The sequence below is a fragment of the Tachypleus tridentatus genome, chromosome 6 (assembly GCF_004210375.1).
Source record: "Tachypleus tridentatus isolate NWPU-2018 chromosome 6, ASM421037v1, whole genome shotgun sequence".
In the NCBI taxonomy this organism is placed as follows: domain Eukaryota; kingdom Metazoa; phylum Arthropoda; class Merostomata; order Xiphosura; family Limulidae; genus Tachypleus; species Tachypleus tridentatus.
In genome coordinates this window covers 12,051,187-12,066,676 of record NC_134830.1, presented here as the reverse complement: position 1 = coordinate 12,066,676, position 15,490 = coordinate 12,051,187, and the positions used below count along the sequence as shown (strand labels likewise).

The 15,490-nt window shown below is 32.5% G+C and overlaps 1 protein-coding gene and 1 long non-coding RNA gene across 3 annotated transcripts in view; one reads left to right on the top strand and one right to left on the bottom strand.

The window, feature by feature from the left end:
* Positions 1 to 15,490, bottom strand: part of LOC143251934 (dynein axonemal heavy chain 7-like) — a 557,556-nt gene that overhangs the window by 228,345 nt on the left and 313,721 nt on the right. The gene's annotated exons all lie outside the window — the stretch shown is intronic.
* The window catches only part of LOC143251933 (uncharacterized), a 73,687-nt gene continuing 65,615 nt past the window's right edge, over positions 7,419 to 15,490 (top strand). The window contains exons 1-2 of one of the 2 annotated variants that reach the window (XR_013028742.1): positions 7,419 to 7,953; positions 11,801 to 11,877. This is a non-coding gene — a long non-coding RNA (uncharacterized LOC143251933). The remainder of the gene's footprint in view (positions 7,954 to 11,800; positions 11,878 to 15,490) is intronic. The other variant, XR_013028738.1, reaches the window with a different exon arrangement.

The following is a 15,490-nucleotide window of genomic DNA, read 5'->3' as shown; positions in this document are numbered from 1 at the left end:
CAGACTGAACAAGCTGAAAAAAGATCCACCAAAGCTCTACATGAAAGAATCACTTTTACTGACTGCCACATCTGCTAAATTTCTAGGTCTAACACACGACTCAAAGTTAACGTGGTTACCGCACACTAAAAATATAATGAAACGAATCTGGAAAAGAGCAAACTATGCAAGAAGTCTTTCAGGTAAAAACCAAGGAACATCTCCAGGTAATATACTCAAAATCTACAAAACGTACATTAGACCCGTAGTAGAATATGCATCACTGGATTAACATAGCACCCACACATTTACAGAATCTTCAACGGATACAAAATTCAGTTCTAACTTCGGCATATAAAGTACCACGAAGCACTTCATCCACATTCATGCACAAGTATGCAAACATAGACACAATATCTGAAAGACTCTTGCATAATTCTCTAAAATATTTCAATAAGAATTGGCATAAGAATAACTTAATGTGTGATCTCGACAGATACCACGTACATGATGTAAATAGTCCTAAATACCTCTCCCCTTTTAACATGTATTTAAGAAATGTTACTCAAGCTGGCCACCTTGCACTAGACAATTAAATTTTTTTTTAATTTTTTAATCTATTTATTTATTATTTTTATTTTATTTTATTTTATTATTTTTATTTTATTTTATTTTTTTATTTTTATTTTTTTTTTTTTTTATTTTTATTTTTTTATTTTTTATTTTATTTTATTTTATTTTATTATTTTTATTTTATTTTATTTTTATTACTATTATTGTTACTACAAGTAGTAGCAGCATTTCTCTGTGGAGAAAAACAACAAGGAGAAAAATTACAAAAAAAAAAGACTTTTCTTGTGCGTCCATGCATGGACTGTGCCTGAAATGGGCCTGAGTACGATATTATACTTTTTCTCAGGTCCTAAGCTTAAAAAAAAAAATCCTTACGTCAGACGCTATCAATGTTCGGGAGGGAGGAAGAGGTCTGATGTACCTGACCCTTCTGGGTATTTAATATCGATACCCTAATACCCACACGGTGAAACTCAAACACGACAATAATGATGCTTCATAAAAAGTAAAATAAAATACATTTTTAACTCTATGTGGTGCGTAAATGAGTCCAGTGTTTTTAATTAGAAAGTTTCTAGCTAGCATAAATGTAAACTTGTTCGATAATTTCTGCTGTTTAAAATCTTGGCATGACGAAAGGGGTGTTTGAACATCAGATAAGACACATCAAAGTTCTACAGTTATCCAAGCAAAGAAGATTTGGCTAATGCCGGTTTGTTAAACAGCAAAAGAAAATAAGCAAATATACATGTCCCGGCATGGCCAGGTGGTTAAGGCGCTCGGCTCGTAATCCGAAGGTCGTGAGCTCGAATCCCCGTCACACAAGAGTTGGCGGTGGGTGGTGATGACTGGCTGCCTTCTCTCTAGTCTTACACTACTAAATTAGCAGTTGTAGTATATGAAGGATGGAAGTCCTCACATTATACATCATACGTATATATGTCTCTCTACTACTAAATGGAATGAGTACAACCCAACTTTACGAGGTAATGACTCATAAATAGAGTCATGCAGTACAAATCTATAGAACAAACATTTATTAAAGGTTTGGAGACGGCTTGAATGGTAATGAAGAAAATACTCTTATATACCAGCGCAAGTACTAGTCCCCTGGACGAAATTTACGTAAATTCATAATTAATGAAAAGTTATTTAACGACATGAAGAATTGTCTCCCTTATATGTGACCAGATCAATGAAAACCATGAGATAAAATACTGATAAAACGCCTTCCTTTCCCCGTAGCGGGCTTAGAACCATAATTTGAAACACCTTCTATCCAAGTGGAACGGTTTTAAAATGGTCATATTAGAAGCATCTTTCATATACTTTCCCAAATGTTAATACAGTAGAAAATATGTAATTTTTACAATTTTGTTGTTCATACATTTCACTTTATACTTTGAGTACATAGATTAACAAGAATATCAGGTTATACTTTTGTTGCTAAGCGACATGGCATAAAGTTGTTGTTGTATACCTATAACAAGTCAAGATTCATCCGTAACTGTGTCAATAGCGCAATAACTGTGAAAACACATGACTCATAAACAGGGTCAATAGAGTACAACAATTTCGAAAATGTTTTGAGATGGTTGCAATGATAAAGAAGAAACCTGTATTATATGTATATATCTACACACAACGTCTCTAGAAGCTGTTATCAAGTATCCATTTAAACCGACTACAATTTCCTTCTAAAATCGATACCATTAAATTTAAACGTTTCTTATAAGGTGGAATATTAGAGTGTAAAGTTTATAGCCTTAATACATTATATTTATAACGGTGTCTAAACTTCATGCAGAACACCAGCATAAAAATGTATAGAAAGTAAGTAAACATATGTGACTGAAGGTATATTACATTCTTGTTATGTTCGTCTATTTGTGCTCTACCCACCACAGCTATCGATAGCCGGTTTCTAGCATTGTAAGTCCCAGACACTCGGTATGAAATGTGATAACATTTCCCGTTATCACAATACTTACTTTAGGAAGATGAAAATTCTGGACTTTTTTGGCCCTCTTCTCTTTTACACTTTTACATTTTCTCTTGTCATCTCTATTAACAGACTGGTCTTCATCTTTTTGTGGTACAAGTGAATATTTAATTTTTTTTCTATCATCTTTATTTGTATGGTCTTCTGTGTTAGCTGATTTTACTGTTTTACATCTACAACAATTGCATTTCCAAATAATGACACTACAAAAGAAAAGCGCTAATAAATAACATGGATGATTTAATTTGACTCTTATTTGTACATCAGTGTTATGTCAATTAAAAATGGAATATAATTATAATCTAGAAATAATAATATTTAACAACGACAGCCACAGGGACGTTCTCTCCCAGTGGAACGTCAGTAAGTGTATGAACATATAACACTAAAATAGGCGGGTTCAGTTCCCCACGGTGGACATGGCAAGTTGACCCCTCCTGCATGTCTTTAAAATAAAGTTAACAAATGTAAACAGGAATAAAATGTTATAGCTTAAGAGGGATAATTGAATAATTATTATACTCGCTGATAACTTTCAATTTTAAGACCATATTGAAATAAACTGAAAATCATTAATTAGTTAAAGAACTTTTTTGAATGAAAATGCCTTTTATATTTATCTCAAGTACTCGAATTGTAATAGTTTAGGTTACCTATATTTTACACGTTTCAATTTCAAGTATTTCTACTGACACGCACAGTACCTTATTGTATTTACCTATAAAAAACAGGTTGAACAATAACATACTTACAAGGAATGTTTTTCATCAGAAGAACTTGTAATATTGTAAAAAGTGATCCACAATTTAAGCTTTAAGTGAATCTCCACACTTAAAATACACTTTATTGTAAACTAATGATGCTAATTTCCCCTTATATATTTCTTTTTAATGCAAGCGTTTGTAACCTTTTGATTATTTATCATTCTAATTAAAATAAAGTAACTAATATTTTATTTCTCAGCCCCTTTAAATTCATTATTAAGTATATACACACATGGTTCAACTATTAATAACATAGAAATTATATTAAGATCTATTCAACAAAACATAAAAAAATACTGTTTTGTTCTTACCTTAAAAAAATTAACAAAAGTGGTATTCCTACTGCAGCAGTTACCAATGGAATCGTATGTTCTGACATGGATGGTGCTGAAATGGAAAAATACAAGTTAAAAGAAAGTTAGTTAAGTGCAATTTGTTTTGTTATATGATAGTATTGAGGAGGCTACGTTTCATTTGGTATACTTACAGTGAAAATAACAAGATAACCACAGCGTTCTGAGTTACTGGAATCGAAGAAGTTCCATTCTTTATTAAAACACGTATAAGTTTAATGCCCATGGATAAAACAGTACAGGTAAAGAAGTGTGAAGTATCACCTTAGATTAACTTTCTTCCTTGATAATCCAAGTAAAGAAATTTACTTATCATATCTTATGACAACAAAATACACTGACTGTGTTTTCATATCAAATCAGGATGATCATTTGATGCGTCACGTGACTGACCGCCATTACATCAGTTATATATATTCGTAACAAGACAAAAGGCAAATGTAACGAGTTCTCAGACTTCCAAGAATGTATGATTGTCGACACTGACTTACTAGCAATTTGTAATCTGAATACTGTTTATATGTTTCACTATTCAAAGAAATCTGTAATTAGTGTATAAATGAACTACAAACGAAAGAGAATATATTGGAAAACTATCGGTAACAATTCAAAGGGAAAGTACATGGACGGTCTTTTTTGTTGTAAACTAATGTAAAACTCTGCTCTAGTCAACCAGTTTTTATAAAATAGTCAAGGTTTAAATAATACAACAATACTAGGAGGAGGAAAATACTTATGGCATACAATTACTGGTCCAAAAAACTTACTTCAGACAACAGAAAAGCTCAAACTGTGAACAGTGAATTAGTGGGAATGATAGACATGGTTTGGTGAATCATGTTTTACCTGAGTTGCTATGAGTGGTGAAATGGTAAGATATTTATTATTTAGAATAGAAAATAATGTCCACAATGTACTGGAATATTATAAGAGATCGGATCTTCACACATTACTACATTTTTTACCTTCATGAATAAGGGATTAATGGGAAGAAAGAACAGCACGCGTCAACACAAACATTGTCACAGTAATATTTTTACATCACGACATTTTGTCAGCAACCTTTCCACACTTATTATCTCACGTTAAAGGTACGTTTTACGTAATCTTATATGTAGCATAACTTACTTTTCCTTGGAGAAGGAACGTATGTTTCTTTCTCCGTTCCTGGTTGACTTGGATCTAAGAAAAAAGCTTGAAATGTTTACAATGTTAACTTTGACAAATAAAAATAAAATAATGGATGAAGTATATAATAACTAATTTACTGCTTAGTTTGTTCGAAACAGTCTTTCCTTTTTCGATTTATTTAAAAATTAAAATTCACAAATACTGATCACACATATAAACGCTTTGAAGGAAAGCACAACTTACAACACAGGTTATGTCTCAGTGTGAGTCCTCCAGGACATTGGTAGTTTTCACTAGGTTGTACGCATGCTAAAATAAAGTATAAGATGGTTCGTAGTTCAAGTATTGTTGACATAAGAAATAATATTTTTGCACTGTTTATTTGTAATTTAGCACAACACTACATCATGGGCTATCTATGCTCTGGCCATCACGGATATCGAAACCCGGTTTCTAGCATTGGAAGCACGCAAACAGTTTGCTGGCCCACTTGGGGAATTTTTTGACCTGATATGACACTTTAGGCTCATAACAAATTATTAACTACTTTTCTTCGTGAAAGCTCATACATTGGAAATCCTGTAAGGTATAAACGAAATTTAACAAATATAGTTGATGGCTTATCTTTCTCTTTATCTATTGTATCGTAAGTCACAGGAGGTTTCAAATCAATGTATTTTCATAATTAATAATAAATAAGGATTTACAATGCTAAAGTTAAGGGTTCGATTTCCCCTCGGTTGGTACAGCGGATATCCCTTTGTAGCTTTCCTATATGAAAAACGCAAATTTTGGTAATTAAAGGCCCGGCATGGCCAGATGTGGTAAGGCATTCGACGTGTAATCTGAGGGTCGCAGGTTCGAATCCCCATCACACCAAACATGTTCGCCCTCTCAGCCCTGGAGGCATTATAACGTTACGGTCATTCCCACTATTCGTTGGTAAAAAGAGTAGCCCAAGAGTTGGCGGTGGGTGGTGATAACTAGCTGCCTTCCGTCTAGTCTTACACTGCTAAATTAGGGACGGCTAGCACAGATAGCCCTCGAGTAGCTTTGTGCGAAATTCCAAAACAAACAAACAATATGATAATAATAAATCAAAAATTATTTCGTAATGATAAATTTATATCTGCATACAAGTTTGATTTTCAACATTTTAACATCTCAGGCTTAACGCGGAAACAATGGCGGTGACCTGTATGTTGGTAGTTGGAAAGGTGATTTCATGGATTTTGGAAAATTAATGTACAATCATTAAATATATATCAAACTTATAACACTTTACGTAAATTGTAGTAAAAATGGATGGAATCCGATTCATAATTTAAAGTTTTTTTTAACTTCTAAACACTACCAAAATCGATTCTTATAAGCATTTACCTTCCAAGAAATGAGTGATGAAAATTGGTTTGTGTGCTTTTATCTCCCAGTTTTGAGTATTCAATAACGCACTTATACACACCGGTATCAGAAAAATCAAATTTATAAATCATTAAATCACCCGTGGCTTTGTTTACTCGAATTTTATCATCGTCTGATGCTATTCCACCGTAGGGGCCAAACCAATAATACTGGAAAATATCAATGGTAGAAGTTTTGATCCCATAGCTGTCAGGGACACACGGAATCACCTGTGGGGCGCCAAGTATAATACTTTGAGGTTTAAGCTTTATGTGTCCAGGCATTGCTATCATTACAGCATATAATGCTATAAAATCAATGTTTTAAAAGAACTTCACCATCTCTATATCTTAAAGTTTGCACGCAGTAGTAACTTGAACGTTTTCCAAAATGTCTCCTAATTATCTGTGTTGCTAAGATACTGTTTCATTGTTAATATTATAAATATTGTAAGCACGTAAGAACTACAAACAATATATCATAAAAGTTACGGAGTTCCGGATTAAACGCTAAAAGCTGACAAAGTACAGAAACTAAAATGTGTGAAATTTATGATGAGGCCACAGAAACCACAACTCCATTTTTACACAGCTTTGATTTGAATTTAAAATAAATAAATTCAAAATGTGTGAAAAAACGTCCAGTGTTTACGTTATTTTTATCACAAAATAAGATATTGTTGTTTCACATCATGCTTAGAGGCAACGAAGAAACACCACAACAATATATCATAAAAGTTACGGAGTTCCGGAATAAATACTAAAAGCTGATAAAAGTTACGGAGTTACGGATTAAACGCTAAAAGCTGACAAAATACAGAAACAGAAAGGTGTGAAATTTATGATGAGGCTACAGAAACCACAGTTCCATTTTTAAAGAGCTTTGATTTGAATTTAAAATATACAAATTGAAATATGTGTGAAAAAAACATCTAATGTTTACGTTATATTATTACAAAATAAGACATTGTTGTTTCACAATAATACTTGCTAAATAATCACAATTATTGTTGTGGAAATAGTTCAAACAACTCGCATGGCAGGTAAATTATATATACGGAATTTAAAAAGTTTCTATTCTTCCTCTTAAGTTTCCCAATTTGAGTTAAAATATTAAAAAATAAAAGCATCATAAACAAACTGTTTACATACTGGTTGGAACAGAATTACAAGAAAAAGAAATTTATTTATTTTCTCCCATGAAGATACCTAGGGGGCTGAATATAAAAATCGTGGAGTTAATTACATCACAGGCCTAATATCAATGTCTTCTCACAAGTATAATTAATTGTGATCACACTCTATCAGTTTAGAAAACGTCTTCATCGTAAGATTCGTTGCTGTGATAAGCTGCTTATATAAAGATTGTGCTTATTGTGTTTGGTCGTCGGCAATGGATAGGACAAAGTATAGTTGATATAATATTGTACATGTTTGTTTTTGAAAAATTCGTGAGTGCTTACGAAGCACATGAGGTAGATATAGCACAGAGTGCCGGTTTTGTAACTGTGGCTGGAGGTGCAAGCAACCCTGTTAATGGAATTATCTGCAATTATTCGATGAGAGACTGGTCGTTCTGTGAGTCAGCCACTTTCTCTTGAAGTTATTCACCTCATGAACAATCTGAACCTGTTCATTCCGAGAAAGATTTTTATAGCCTTTTTCCACCACAGGATTTTATCATGTTTCCCTGTACACCTCCTGCAGAGTCAGCTCGGTCTAATATTGCGTATTTAGGTATGATTTCTCAGGTATGTGATGTTTTATCCCTTTTTATGATTTCCTACAATCCTCATCCTTTTGTTGTATGATAGTTCTCAGTTCTTTACCATATTTAGTTTTCCCACTTTCTTTGGATATTAGGGTTCATACAAAGCATTTTACTTCATAATTGGTTGAGAGTTCCAGCATGTCTTGCTTCCTATGTGCTGTGGACAGTTTGTTTGATGAACCATCAAGTAACTTATCTGTTGTAAGACTCACAGGTGTTGGAATCTATTTTGCCAATTTGGGAGTACCCCCTGACTTCCAGTGCTTTTAACCCATGCCTCTGTATTATCCTTACTTTTGTGGTATTTATCTACCATACATTTACTTTCAGGTACTCTGTACGAAAGTCCTGAGGTATTTGAGGAACAGCCTCTCCATTGTTACTTCTAAGATAACTCATTTTTCATTCTCTACTCTCACCTTGCATACATAATTTTTCTGTTGTTGAAACATACTGGGTCAAAATGCAGCCTTCTGTCAGATTTATTTGCTGCCCACTTGGGAAATCATGTGTAGCTCTGTTTCTTAGCATATTTTTAAACGTATTCCAGACCCTTTGGAAATGTATGCTGGGAACACCTGCATCAACACTCTACCCTTTCATTTTTGGTAGCACATTTGCCACAGTTGGAATCAAGACAAGCCCCTATTCCTGTTTCCCATCCTAGTGCTCCCCAGCTTTTACCTGTTCCTCTTTCCAGGTGTTTTTTTCAGTGTAGGTCATCATAATATCAACAGTACCAGTTGATAACTGGATGGGAGCTCAGTTGTGTGACTTTCTTCCCCTTGGCAGTGTTTCACCACAGATTGGTGGATTATTTGGTCATGTCCTATGCTTTCTTTACTTTCCTCTTTTTATCACAGATATCCATTTCTTTCCTTCCTCAGGATCCCATTAACAACCAGCTTCTGTTGGAGGTAGTTCAAGACCTTCTGTCCAACAGAACATTGAATCTGGAAATCATCTCTTTCACAGTTTCTATTCCAGCTGTTTGTTGTTGTCATTAAAACTGAAGACTGGCTATCTGTCATAGTCTTTCAATCAGTTTCTCAGTCACCTTTTTTTGTTTTATAATATAGAGTAAAAGCAAAAAACATAAGTTTTTGCACATTGTAGTGAATATGTTTGACTTCTTCAATTATACTTTATCTGTATTGTGGAGGCAGGGCTGAATTATTTATTAGGCACAGTGCCTAGGGCCTATGAAAACTATAGGTCCATGAAAATTTTCCTCAAAAGTTAATATTTGGTTTAACTTATATGGCTGGTAGGGCCTACAAACAGTAGGTGCCTACGCCCTACAATCGTCTTGATACAGCATGGTGGAAGAACTTGGGATTGTTCTGGTTCTTTCCCTTCAACTGTCTTTTTGTGTAGCTTATTCTGAAGATGTTATTTGTCTTAGGTTGGTTCTGGTCAATTTCTCTCTCATACACGTTTTTTCAATGCAGGACATCAGGTTTTCTAAGTTGATATACCATTTTGAATTCTTAACATACGCTCTCTTCAGGAGTCAGGGTTTGATATCCCTTCTGGTCTCATTAATTTTAGGTGAAGATGGTGTAATTTTCATTCTACACCTACCCTCTATCTGTGTCAGTTTCCAGCAGCATAGATTTTGGATGTAATTGTCAAGTACAGTCCATCATGCCTAGCCACTTTGTGTCTTGGGACATTTTTATTTTTCCCCAATACTAATTAGATTTACTTCTCAGTTTTTGTCTACCAGAATATACAACACATTTCCCAGATTGGTGAAGAGTACGGCTGGTTTAGAAGTAGTGTAGTCTCCCACATCATATCTTCATATCTAATACTTTAGACTCAAGGTGTGCCCTTGTACTCTTTCAAAGGGTGTTCTTTTCTTCCCTTGCACCAATTCAGTGTGTGATTCTATCTGATTATATCAGTACAGCTAATGTACCGTATTAGAAGTTAGTTTTTCTGTACATAAAATGTACTTCCTCTCCACTCAAAATGAGTGATTCAATTCTCCACTAAAACTCAAAACAGTAATTTGACAGAACTGAATAGAGGAAGTCGCATGTATAATGAGTGTATATTTCTTTCCTTTGTGGAAGATTATCCATGATAATTTGCATGAGAGACATTAAAATGAGTCATTTCCAAAGGAAGGGAGGAAAAATACTTGTGGCATGTTTTTCTTTCTTTTTTTTCACATAGAGGGCAGCACTAAATGAGACGAGTTATATGAAATACATTTTCAGTATAGGAAACATAATTTTCACTGTTGCCCTGCTTAACATCTTATTTTGTTGAAAATCACCTATATTTTCATGAAAATTGGGATCATCTAGGAATTTTCCCTCTCTCTAGTATGTTTTCTTGGCCTCCAAATTAACAAGGCCTTATATTCAATTTTATATTGTAAGCCTCGATATGGATACGTCATCCAGTTGTAAAAGAGACCCAAGGCATCTCTCAGCCCTAATTTGTTAATTTGGAGGCCAAAAAAACATCCTGGACAGAGGGAAAAATTTCTAGAAGATCCCAAAAGATTAAAGAGTCAGTGAGTTTAGTACAAAGGTAGATAAAAAAGATTGAAGTAGGCAATGCAACTTTGAACATTTTATAGTTTTAAGTCAGCTTTATCATACTAATAAGATATAGTGTATAATGTAAGACAGTAGTGAAAAGGAAAGGATGGTTTTCTGTGGACAAATATTTACTCCCATCTTTTTAAGTAAGGTGTACTTTCCCTGAATTCAGCTTGACAGTGAGGATGAATCACATATATTAACCTGGTTTTGCTTGTGTTATTCAGTTGTTATAGTAGTAAGGTGCAATGTATGTATAATGTAAGTACTGTGGTTCCTGGGACACAAACAGCACAGTATAAAGATAGACTTTAATACAATAACAGTTTCCTTACTTGACTATTTTCCATATATTGCATCAAAGGTATTTCTGTTGAATTAGACAATGACTGAAGATGGAAATTGGTCATTTAGCAAACACATTATGCTATGATCTTTTTATGAATGATTTATGGACAAAATTGAATGTGCTTTTGTTGTTATTTTTTAAAGCTTTTAACATCTGGGGAAATAAGGTTAACACAGTATATGCAAATCAAGAAATTTGAAGAGTTTGGAAAATTTGTACCTTATGGACCATCACACTTTAATGTTATTACCTTAAAATTGAAACTGTTTATTTAAACCACATCTGAAACATAAAACCATTTTTATCAAAATCTAATTTCAAAGATACCCAAGAATAATTAACTTCTTAAAGTTTTAGGTCAATTAGGAATTGTATTTTTGTTAATGAAATTTAGTTCTCTGTGAAGAGATTTATTTTTGTTGTTGATTAATTAATGAAATTCTTATTGTAGTTTTGTTCTTATTTATTTTTCAGTTGTGTCAATAATCAGAATACTTAATAGTCTTACACAGTATTATTTGTTTAAGGGTTCTTTATCTTTTAAGAACAACTTTCAGGTTTCCTGCTTCCCTTGGAACTATTTCATTGTAAATCATGTTCAGTTTTGATGGCCATAATAATGCATTATTGCCTGAAAATACTTCTTTCATTGCAGTAAGTTTCTACAAAAGTTGATGAGGTCAATCTTATTCCACACATTTTGATAAACTTTTCACACAATCTGCACTGCATTTGGATGTTGGCTTTCTAGACTATGTTTAAGCAGATCAAAGACAAAAAACGAAACAGCATTTATGCTTCAATGAAACTGAATTGTGTTGGCAATACAAATATTTTATGATAAGGCCTTCAAAACATATGCAGATAATAATTATTCACTAATGGATATAAACTAAACTGAGTTCTTTTTTTATCTTCAGTAGTGTTTGCTAATTCAGAACCTGTTAGAGGGTTTGAAGAAGGTACACTCCAGATGTGCTTTGCTGATCTTAGGCAGGTTAGTAAACCTTTACAAAACTCTACTATTTAAGTTCATATTAAAAGATATTACAACTAATGTAAACATTGCTTTTGGACTAAATACATTTTATGTGGTTGCTGTAGAATGGTCATTAATATTGTATCACGTATGTAACATTGCCATACATTATGTATATAGATATGTAATTAACAGTTACATTATGGAAGACATTAAACCTTGAAGAATGATATATGCTCACAGGAAGAAAAGTATGCAACTCTCATGAAATGCCTTTCAAAATGAAACTAGTTAATGAAATTATTTCCTAAAACTTGATAACAAACTTTCATTAAAGTAAGTAGTTTCAGCAAAGTTTTATTTTGTAAATATTTTTTGGATTTTTCTAATAAAATTCATTATTTAATGTAGTTATTTACACTTGGACTCTGAGTAGTTCACATGCAAAATAATTTTTACATAAAGTATAAAAATAATACTTTTACCTTACCATTTTACATTTCATTTGCATAACCTCTAGAACCTTACAAATGAACATCAGTTGCTGTTTTAAGGTAAATATTTGTACTTTATTTTCTCTTTTATGCACCGTATTACTAACTCTATCATCATCAACAGAGTGCAGGGAAATGTTTTTAAAATTAACAAAAATGTGTACATACCTTTTACATCTTTATAGAAATTCACTGGTATGGTCATCTTTTCACATATTTGTAATTTAACATCTTTATCTTTTCATTTATAGTTTATTTTAACTCTCCTTTAAAATTCTTTGTCTATTTATTCTGATATGTTAACTGATACCAATAGGCCTTTTATGAAGAAGTTATTTTGAGAAATTTCCACATAGATGTGTTGCCAAAACAGGATGGCTGTTATAGATACCATCTTGTTTATAAAGCTTTCACAATCCATGTAACAAGCTAAGCGTATAAAACCATTAAATCACTCAAATAGGATTTTAAAACATAAATTATACATAGTCAACTAAAATATAAAATTAGATTTAAGTACAGTTCAATTGTCTCTAACTATAGCACTTTGAGGTAACAAACCACTGTGCTGTAGACAATAGTACTGCAGGCTGTTACTCGACTTCAGTACAAAACTGTACACCAATTTCATATTAACTGTTTGTGGAGTGAGTGTACACTGAGCTCTTTATAACAGCTTTGCACACTTGTATTAACTAATTACTTGTACGTCATAAATTTGTTTCCAAAGTACAGAAGATTGGCATAGCACCAAAAAAGGCTGTAAAATCTATTTATCTTTTGCAGTGGATTCAGTTCTAAGACTGCATATATCGTATGTCTCAAAAGGACATGTGAAACTACATTGGCATCTAGACAGTTGTATGCATTGCGAGCTTATGTGTTTACAGTCAGTTTCTGTTAAATTGGAGATTGTTTTTATATAACTTGAATCATGTGACAAGCAAACTATTTATTTTAAATGTTTCTGTTGTAACAAAGAATTAAAACTTGGATAACATGAACATTAAATTATATACTATAATGTTAATTTCATTCACATGCATGGATTGTAAAGATGTTTAATTAAATTTTGCACATAATTCAGTAATTTGCATATAAATTAATTTTAAAATGCTGCTGTTCTAATCAGATAAGCGCGTGACTTTCAGTGTTATTTTGTTTATCAACACTACTCATCATTGAGTTTCTGATGTGAGTACTTAAGACTATGTCATTTAAATGCTTCTGTGTGCATTTTAATGTGGAATTTTTTGCCTGTTGGCTTCAGTCAAGAACACTTTTTGTGTATCTGGGAACCAAACATTTACACGAGATTTACATTCATTGTCAGTGACATCCATCAATGTATTTATGGCATTTGTACTTGTGATTATAAATGTCACATATATGTTTGTAATTGATACATTTTTTGTTGACTTCGCTCTCTTGAACTTGAGTAATCCAGTTACATGTCTTATCACAGCTGTATGTGAGTGACTTGTTTGGTCATGTAATTCTTGGAATTGTGATTTCTTCATGAAGTTATTTGCTTTTTTATATTTTTTCTGTTGACTAAATCACTGGACCTTTCTACAGGCTTTAAAAGAATTTCAAAGTAATTGTTAATCAGATTGTTTACTTCTGCTATAATTATTTTGGTGAACTTTGTATTTGGTCATTCTAATTTGCTTGAGAAACATCTCTAGAATACTTTAGTATCCTCTTTTCTTAGTCTTGCCTGAAACATCAGTCTAGTCTAGTTATCTGAATGGTAAAGGGTGAACAAGTTTTTGTATTTGTCTAGTTCATCCCATAGTTCTGATGCTCATGAACTGTCATGGTTAGTAACCTGTATGGTCACTTCTGTCTGAATGTTAAATGAGAACTTTTTTTTTTTTATTAACTACTAGATACTAGTTACTCATTACTTTTTATCCTGTGTTTTGACTAATAATCTGCTTCCATATTCTTGGAAATCTCAAAGAACTATTTATTTAGTGGTCGTGGCTGAAAATCAGTCATTAGTCTTTTTGATACAGAGACTGGTTTATATATATACAGTAGTTTTAATATTCAGGGACCATCATGGAGGTCTGTTTTCTCTTTTTTTAACATAAGGGAGTTTCAAGTTTGTATTATGTGAATTTTTTTGCATATTGCTTTTTCTTTGTATTAGAGGATTATCTTGTGTGTGTCTCAGGTTAATAGGCTGGCTTTTATTGGTCACTAGCCATTGTTAGGGAAGGTTGTATAAAGTTTTACTTGTACAGGTCTCATGCTTGTCGAGGTACAAGGAAGCACTGTGCTGGTCTACAGTATATGGAATCCTCTCTTACTTCACAAAAGAAATATTGTTTTTATAAACACCTAAAGTTAAAAAAGGACAAAATCAGTTACATTATTTAACTAGTGTTTCAAGCAACTGCCCTTCATTAGGTTTGATATTATTTAAGGTTATTTACTTTTCTCAAGTTTCAACACAACTGTTCATTGTTATTTGTGAATCTTTTCTACTTTTAGAAAGAAATTAAGGATGTTTATTGGATAGCATTGTTAAATTTTATAACAGTGTGACATCATTCTCAGTCCTACAATTAATGACCTTTGTGCATCTCTTAAAAAAATTTCAAAACAACTTTGTAATTTTTTTTATTAATAACCTATATTTTAATTCATTTTTCTATTTCCCATATATTAGTATTGTTTCCTATATATTTCTTTACATTATCATTTTCTGTAATACCCATTCCTTTTCATTTTTCTATTCTGTGAAAACTGTTTTAACATCTTTTTAACTGTTGTCACTGCCATCTTTCATGTAAAGCATACATTTTTTTATGTACATCTAAACATGACAGGAATGTCTTCTGTTATTATTGACATAAATGATATCAACATCTGTACTTGTAATGTGCCCTACTAATCATTGCTTTTATTATCCTAAAAAAGAATAGTCAATCGAGTTAAGATATTTTATGTCACCTTTATTGGATTATATGTTGTACTGATAAAGATTTAAGCACTCATTCAGTTTTACATGTACATAAACAGTCAAGGGATTGTTAGGCTAGTTTGGCTTGCTTGAAATGAATAGTGTATTTTGTTCAGTTTAAATTCTTGCTCTTGCTCAGTGTGTTAGTTATTGATATTTCTAT